We start from the raw sequence: 8,045 nt of genomic DNA, 5'->3' as shown, positions 1-8,045 counted from the left end.
GGTTCCACCAAAAAAAAAGCATTGACAGTAAAAATAAGCTATTAATCTGGCTTTCATGAGTCCTCAAAATTAGAGATAATTATAACTAAATCTAGAGGGATTTACAGCAAACTGTCAGAATTCATAAAGGGCTCTAAGAGCTAGTGGGTTATGATTGCTAACCTCAAAAAGTTTATACATTTACCTATTAGCTCAAGTGCTCATGCTTTGATTATACATGTTCTAATCTGTCTGAAAACTTGTTCTTTCCTATAAGATACCAAAACCCAGGTAATCATACAGGTAAAATCTATAATAAATATGCTAGATTAAGATTCCTTTTACTGAGACCACCAGATTTTTGTCTATAGGCACATATTAAGGCCTTAACTAACTGTCCACCTCATACAGCTCAGGTGAGCTGACCTTCTTGGGGTTTCTTGCTTCATTACAAGAGAAGTTACTCTCACATTCCTTAGGCAGGGTTGCCTGCAGGAGGTGTTAAAACCAAAAAGTTATATCTTGCTCAGTGGGCTCCAGATATGTGATATCAACTACAGCAGTTAGAAGGGTTTGCAGGAATAAATTTGTCTCAGTTGTTAAAAATTGCTCAGGAAGTGTTTCATAGTAAAAAAGACAGATTGATAAGATCATGTTTGCCTCTCAGCCCAAGGGAACCTACGTTTACTGCCAATATAAGAAAAAAGACTTTCTGCAAAAAAAAAAAAAAGAAGAAGAAAGAAAACAAAAAAGCCTGTTAAACTTTAATAAATGCTCATACAGATGTGTCAGTAGTTACGCAGCCAGTGGTCTCACCTGCAAACTGGAAAATACTCAATGTTTTCCCTAGATCCTCTCATTCATGTGGCCCAGTAATAAGAGTTGGCCAGTTTATTTGAGATAATACCCAATGGCTATGGAGGATAAAGAGATTAATGATAGGTTTTTTAAAGTATTGCAGCAGAGAGACAAACAGAAGGAAAAAGGAAAAGAGGCTGTATTATAAAGGGAAAGGGGCTTTATTATCTTGGGGGACACTGAGAGAATTTGGGAAGATAAGGAATTCTCTGGATTGGAACAAAGGGAGGCTGAGGCTTTTGTGGTCTTTTACCAGGAGTGGAGTCTGAAGGAGATGTTTAGATATACCTGAGGGGCTGACTGGGGCCTTCCCTGAGATGGCAGAAAAGGTAAAAGGAAACTGCACCCTGAGCTGAGTTATAGAAGCGGGGAGGTGGTCTCTGGAAGACAGCCTGTTGTTTTCCAGGCAGGCGCTTATTCCACTGAGCTATCTCCCTAGCTGACAGGCTGTTGTTTTAAGGGCTTCAGGCATATTAGATGACCACCATAATAATTCAACAATCCACACTGGGGCAAGAACCTATCATTTAAACTTTACATTTAAGAGATCTCTGCTAATGGATCTACAAAAAGTTCTAACTAGTCTTTTTATAATTGCAAACTTTAAAAAGTTATGACATTCTAGATCCTTCTACTAATGTCTCAATAACTATTCAAAATATTAGATATCAAATCAATGGTATGTAAAATGCTAAGTTCCCTGGACCCTATCTTTATCATCTTTTTTTGAAGTCATTATTGTTTACTTGGTAACAGTCATTTTGACTGTATTTGATAGGTTTTAACAGTGTCGCAGCAGAGAAACACACAGAAGGAAAAGGGAAAGGGGCTTTACTATAAAGGAAAAGGGACTTCATTATCTTAGAGGACATGGAGAGAATTTGGGAAGATAAGGAATTCTCTGGATTGGAACAAAAGGAGGCTGAGGCTTTTATGGCATTTGCCAGGGGTGGGACTTGAAGGGGAAGTTTAGATAGATCTAAGGAGCTGACTGGGGCCTTCCCTGAGGTGGTAGGAAAGGTGAAAGGACACTGCATCCTGGGATGAGTTGGAGAAGAAGGGGGGAGGTGGTCTCTGGGAAGATGAGCTGTTGTTTTCAGGGCTTCAGCCATATTAGATGACCACCATAATGGTTCAGCAATTCTTACTAGCACCATAACCTATCAGTATTCATAATTATCCTGATGTTATTATTTGATCCATGCATGTTTAATAGTTTCTTTGCATTTGTCTTCTCCAGATTTAAAGCTGTTCCACCCACCTAAGATAAAACTGACTGGTGTCTATTGAGGGCCTTCAGATAGAACCTCTGGAGTGTATCTCTGACTGCCAGTTCACAACTACAACACTTTTTAGCCTGAAGAAGCCAGCGTGGTCATCATCTATGGTTCCCTAAATGCAGTTCAGGTTACTTCCTTAGAGGGCAGAATGTTGAAGGCAACTGAATTAGATAGAAATATTAGAGGCAATCAGACAGGGCCAGGCCCTCAAGGAGACAATATGGAAGACAAGGTGACTTTGCAACTTTGGAAGAGACAGAGACACTCCCCGCTGTGGGCCAGACCTCAAGACAAAAGAGTAAACAAATGCAGTCACACACTTCCCTAGGAATGGGCGCCAGGGATTGATATTCTAAGTAGGTATCCATCACCTTAAAAGAGCCTAAATGAATCACTAACCCAACCCCCAACAGGAAGGACTCTGTCCCATATTCATTCCCTCTTTCTCTGTGACTCACTTCCCCATTTGTTACTGGATTTAATCAATTTTACCTGAGCAATGGTGCTTGTAATCTCATTGGTTGACCATAGTTTTGTCCCACCTCATGCCCACCTAAGCAAGTTTTCATGTTCTCCACCACCTTAGACCCACCTCAATGCGTAGTTTACTCTATAAAGTCTCTAAAAGGTACAGCTTCCCGGGGACCACCCACTTGGCGCCACCCTCCTGTCCCTCTCTCAGAGAAGAGCTTTCTTACCCCCAATAAATATATTCTTTTTTTTTTTTTGAAACGGGGATTGAACTCAGGCGCTTGCGCTTGCCAGGCAAGTGATTATTCCACTGAGCCATCTCTCTGGCCCCCCCAGTAAATATATTCTTCTCATAACCTCCATTTGTTCCTAAAATTCATTCTTCAGTTTTAGAGAAGACGAACTCTTCCCAGGTACCTTTCAGGTCGAGAGTTTCATTTTTTCATTTGGAAGTCATCCACCAAGATCATTTTCTCTGTATATCAGTATTTCACTGCCATAGGCCAAAATCAACAGGGTCATTCAAGTGAGCACATACTGAAACCTGTAAAACAAAATAAAACATTTGTCTTCTTTAATTTATCGTCTCAGATGTTTTGCCATATTTGGCAGAAAGCTGGCATACATAGTGGGTTAACTTTTTGATTTTGTTGAGTTTCTTACAAAAATATATTGGGGCCGGGGAGATGGCTCATAATATGCACTTCTCTGGCAAGCGCAAGGGTCTGAGTTCAATCCCCAGTTCCGAAAAAAAAAAAATGAACAATGTAGTTTTCTGTATTTTTTTCTTTTTAATTACCTCTAGGAACTTTACTTCTTTAAGAGCTTTACATAGCTATGTAAAGCTCTTAACTCTAATTCTCTTAGCTATAATTCTATAATAATTTCTACAAAAATGTCATAAGCATATACATGTTTAGCTTACTTTTTTATTTTTATTTTTATTTATTTATTTTTTTGCAGAACTGGGGATTGAACTCAGGCCCTTTCACTTGCCAGGGAAGCACTTATTCCATTGAGCCATCTTCCTGGCTTACTTTTTAAAAAAGTAAAAAATTGACCATAAGGAAATATACCAGTGGAACAGAAGCAATTGTTATGAATATTATATAAATTATAACAAGTTTGCTAATATGTATTACCCCAGAGAGATTTTTTGTTAGCATATTGTACAATATACATAAACTATAATATTTGCATTATTTCATTCCTAAATCCTGCCTTTATGATGGAGAAAACAAAGAAAAGATAATATTATCTAAGCTGTCAGGCAAAACAAAACTTGGCTGATTTAACTTATTTTATTCTTATTGCTTTTATGGAAGCATAACAATGAAGTTAGCTTACTTTGGTAGATACATATTGCGCTTGCCAGGGAAGCGCATATTCCACTGAGCCATCTCCCTGGCCCCCAATAAAATCTTTTTCTGCACAGTAATTATAATTTTTTTCTCTCTCTTTCTCCCCCCCCTCCGTCAGCTCAGCCTGCCCTGAGGGTAGGGCTGGTGCAGGGGGTCTAACCACAGCCCCTGTGCTTTGCCTAAGCTTGCAAAAGCAGGTGCTTTAGACCACTGAGCTATCTTGCTGGCCCAGTAATCATAATATTAACTATGCTATTAAGTATTTGCTTCCAATCTCAACTATAGGGGACCATGAGCCTGCCTACCTACAGTGCCTCATTGTGCTTTTCTTTTTCATAATGGCATATCTCATCATATATTTTAGATGCACTTTAATCATAGAAGCTGCTAATATAAAATATCAAGATCATGGAGATATTGTTATAGGTAGGCAAAGTAGATGGAAAATATCCTAAGTAGTCAGGTCTAGACTTTCAGGAGCCAAGAAGAAAGACCAGATACCTTGCAACTGTGAGTGAGACAGACACTCCCACTGTTGCCAGACCTCAAGACAAAAGATCAAACAAATGCATACCTTTCTAAAGATAAGCACCTGGGATTGATATTCTAAATAGATCTCTATCCCCTTAGGGAACCCAGGAAGTCATTAACCCAACCCCCTACACGAAAAACCCCTGTTCTATATTCAAGCCCACCTGCTATGCCACTTGCTTCCCCATGTGGTCCTGGATTTAGTCAATTTTACCTGAGCAATTGTACTTGTAATCTTACTGGTTGACTATAGTTTTGTCACACCTTATGCTCACCTAGAGACTTTTCATGTTTTCCACCTTCAACCCACCTCACCTCATGGTTTTGCTCTATAAAGCCCCTAGAAAAGGGAGGGCCTTGGCAACCCACTTGGGTCCTGTTCTGTCCCTCTCTTGGACAGAAGGTTTCTTTCCAGGCCAGGGAAATCGCTGGGCTGGGGAGATGGTTGGGCCGGGGAGATGGCTCAGTAGAATAAGCGCTTGCCTGGCCAGCGCAGGAGTCTGAGTTCAATCCCCGGTTCTGGAAAAAAAAGAAGAAGAAGAAGAAGAAGAAGAAGCTTTCTTTCCTCCTATAAATATATTCTGTTCTTAACCTCTGTCACTCCTAAATTCATTCTTCAGTTTTAGAGAACACAAACTAATTCCAAGTATCTTTCAGGTTGAGCGTTTCATTCCTCTATATATTCACTCAAATCATAAAAATTGCTAATTTAAAATCTCAAAATATATAAAGACATCTGAGGTTGAGTGAATAAGTTACAGGTTAGGAAAGATACCAATAGCAATTTTAGAAGACTTCAAAGGTAGAGAAAGAATTCTGGTAAATCTTGTACTCTCAATGGTAGAACTAAAAATTGGCATTAGCTTTAAAATAGTAAGAGCAACCATATCACAGTAAAGTAGCATTTCTTTAGGTTGCCTCTTGTGCTCACAAGTATAATAAGTGGAATATCATCTCTGCTGTTGCCAAAATGCTGAGGGCACAAATACTGAGATTACCAAGGGCATAGGCAAGCAAAGGCTTCCTTATGGCTGGAAATGGCAAAGCTTGGCACTGAGTTCGCTCTCCTTATTTAAAAGATCCAGAGTGTGCTTTTTGAAGCCTTTCTGACTGCAGCCTGAGTTCATCGTACGCATTCTGGATCCCGTCCATGCTGCACTGCAGCTCTTGGACTCTCAGGCTGCCCCGTGGCCTCAGCTCAAATCCTTCTAGGGCCTGCCTCCGGGCCAGCTCTGCCATCTCCAGCCTCTTCTCCAGCTGGTGGATCTCCGCCTGCTAGTTCTGAAGGCCCTTGCCCCTCTTCACAGACAGCTGCAGCAGCTCCTCCTCCTGCTTGATGGTCTGTGGCCTGGCCTGCAGCTCCTAGCTGGTGCTTGCTGTCTGCTGCACAGCTTGCTGGGGCTGCTGCCTGAGACTGCAGCTGGCCGCGCAGCTGCTCCACCTCCGTGGCCTGGCAGGAGGCCTGCTGGCTCCGCAGCTTCAGCAACTGTTTCTCCTGGGCCTGCGCCTGGCTGGCATCCTGGGTGCATCTCTGTTTTAGAGCCTCCAGCTCCTGTGCCAGGGCCTAGCTCCACAGGGTAAGCTGCAGTCATCTGGCCTCCTTGTCTTTCAGATCCTGGCTGAAGAGGGTGGTGTTTTCCAGCCTCAGCTTCTCATTCTCCTCCCTCAGCTGGATGTACACACTCTTGTGCTCATCCTTGAAGTGAATCATCCGCTCGTGGTTGGCTGCCAAGGTCTCACAGTGTTCCTCTGGCTTCTGTGCATGTCTACTGGGTACCTTCAGCTTCTGCAAGATTTCTTTTCTCTCTCTCTCTCTCTCTCTCTCTCTCTCTCTCTCTCTCTCTCTCTCCCTCTCTCTCTCTCTCTTTTTGTGAAACCGGGGATTGAACTCAGGCCCTTGCACTTGCCAGGGAAGCTCTTATTCCACTGAGCCATCTCCCCAGCCCCCAAGATTTCTTCTACTTTGAACTTCTAGAAAAATTTTTAGTTGTATTTGAGATGCAAATTTAGAATTCTAAAGTTTTTCTTTCATAAGTTGCCTTTGGGAAAAATGGCTGTGGGTAGCAGAATCACAGTCTCATCCTAGTCTCAACACATTTGCCAGAGTATTGGTTTAATACTTTATTTTATTAGTACATATTTGCAGTACATAAAGTTTACATTCATACAAAGGAGTAGGTACATATTCTTCACAAAGCTTGATTGTTTTTATTACCTTTTTCCTCTCTATCAATCTCCCCGCTTTTATTATTAGTTATGTTATTATTATTCTTTTTAGTTTGTATTGGGCCATAATGTTTATATTCATTGTGGGTATTTGGTACACATACATGATATACCTTAAACCTTCTTTTCACTTCCAATCACCCCCTTCTCTTGCATTTGGTCTCTCTCTCTCTCTCTCTCTCTCTCTCTCTCTCTCTCTCTCTCTTTCTGGAACTGGGGATTGAACTCAGGTTCTTGTGCTTGCCAGGGAAGCACTTCTTCCACTGAGCCATCTCCCTGAATCCCATTTGGTCTCTTTGACTCCTTCCCATCTGCAAATGATCTATCTCCCTGACTCCTTTTATCAGTCTTTTACTTTGTTTTTCACTTGTCCTTTGCATTACACAAATGACAGAAACCATATTGTATTTAGGCTTGTGTGTCTGATCTATTTAGCATAACATTATGTTTTTTGGATGTGTCTATTTCCCTACAAATGCCTCAATTTTAACCTTGATTATTGCAAGTAGTATGCCATTATGTAGACACCATGTTTCCTTTATCCATTCATCTGCTGATGGACAGAGAAATTTCTAAAACTTACCTATTGTGAATTTTACTTTTATAAACATTGGTTTCTTTCCTCATATTTGGTGCTACAGTTTATAATTTAAAAGCTGGTACTAGATAAGGAAGATTAGAATAATGACATTTAAAGTAAAAAAAAAGATAATGACACAAGTTGTATTTTTCATTTAGGAAATGAATTTTCATTTCCCACTATAATGTTATTCCTCACCTTTTAAGCACTTTTTTTTTGGAACTGGGGATTGAACTCCAACCCTTGCACTTGACAGGCACTCTATTTTCTTTGACTGTGCTTACTTGCTCTGCTAACCCTGGCAAGGCAGCTTTTTAAAAAGGTGGTTCATTCTATTGTAAACTCACTCAGTCTCCTTTAAAATTCATTTTAGGTTGAAATTTTTAGGTTAATAGCATTGATTTCTGAAGAAATCAATTGTCAATTGATACCAAGAATTGCTATGAACAGCAATGAAGCATACACACATGCTGAATACAGAAGAAATGCTGCAGGATGAGTAGTCCATAATCATGGATAAGTGAGTTATCATAAAAGCAGTGTAAAAAAAATAAGTAACTGTAAGGAGAAGCATGCTAGGGCCAGGGAGACGGCTCAGTGGAATAAGCGCTTCTCTGGCAAGCACAAAGGCCTGAGTTCAATCCCCGGTTCCACCAAAATAACCTTTGTTTTTATTTATTTTTTATTTTATTTTTTTGGTGGAACCAGGGATTGAACTCAGGACTCTGAGCTTGCCAGGTAAGCACTTATTCTACTGAG

At 40.5% G+C, this 8,045-nt stretch overlaps 1 pseudogene; it reads right to left on the bottom strand.

The window, feature by feature from the left end:
* Positions 1–5,505: 5,505 nt before the first annotated feature.
* Positions 5,506–6,281, bottom strand: LOC101586130 (annotated as a pseudogene).
* Positions 6,282–8,045: the final 1,764 nt, after the last annotated feature.

Source organism: Octodon degus, unplaced genomic scaffold, assembly GCF_000260255.1.
Source record: "Octodon degus isolate 3935 unplaced genomic scaffold, OctDeg1.0 scaffold00419, whole genome shotgun sequence".
Classification (NCBI taxonomy): domain Eukaryota; kingdom Metazoa; phylum Chordata; class Mammalia; order Rodentia; family Octodontidae; genus Octodon; species Octodon degus.
Note: the sequence above shows the minus strand (reverse complement) of the source record. Positions and strands in the feature narration are given on the sequence as shown.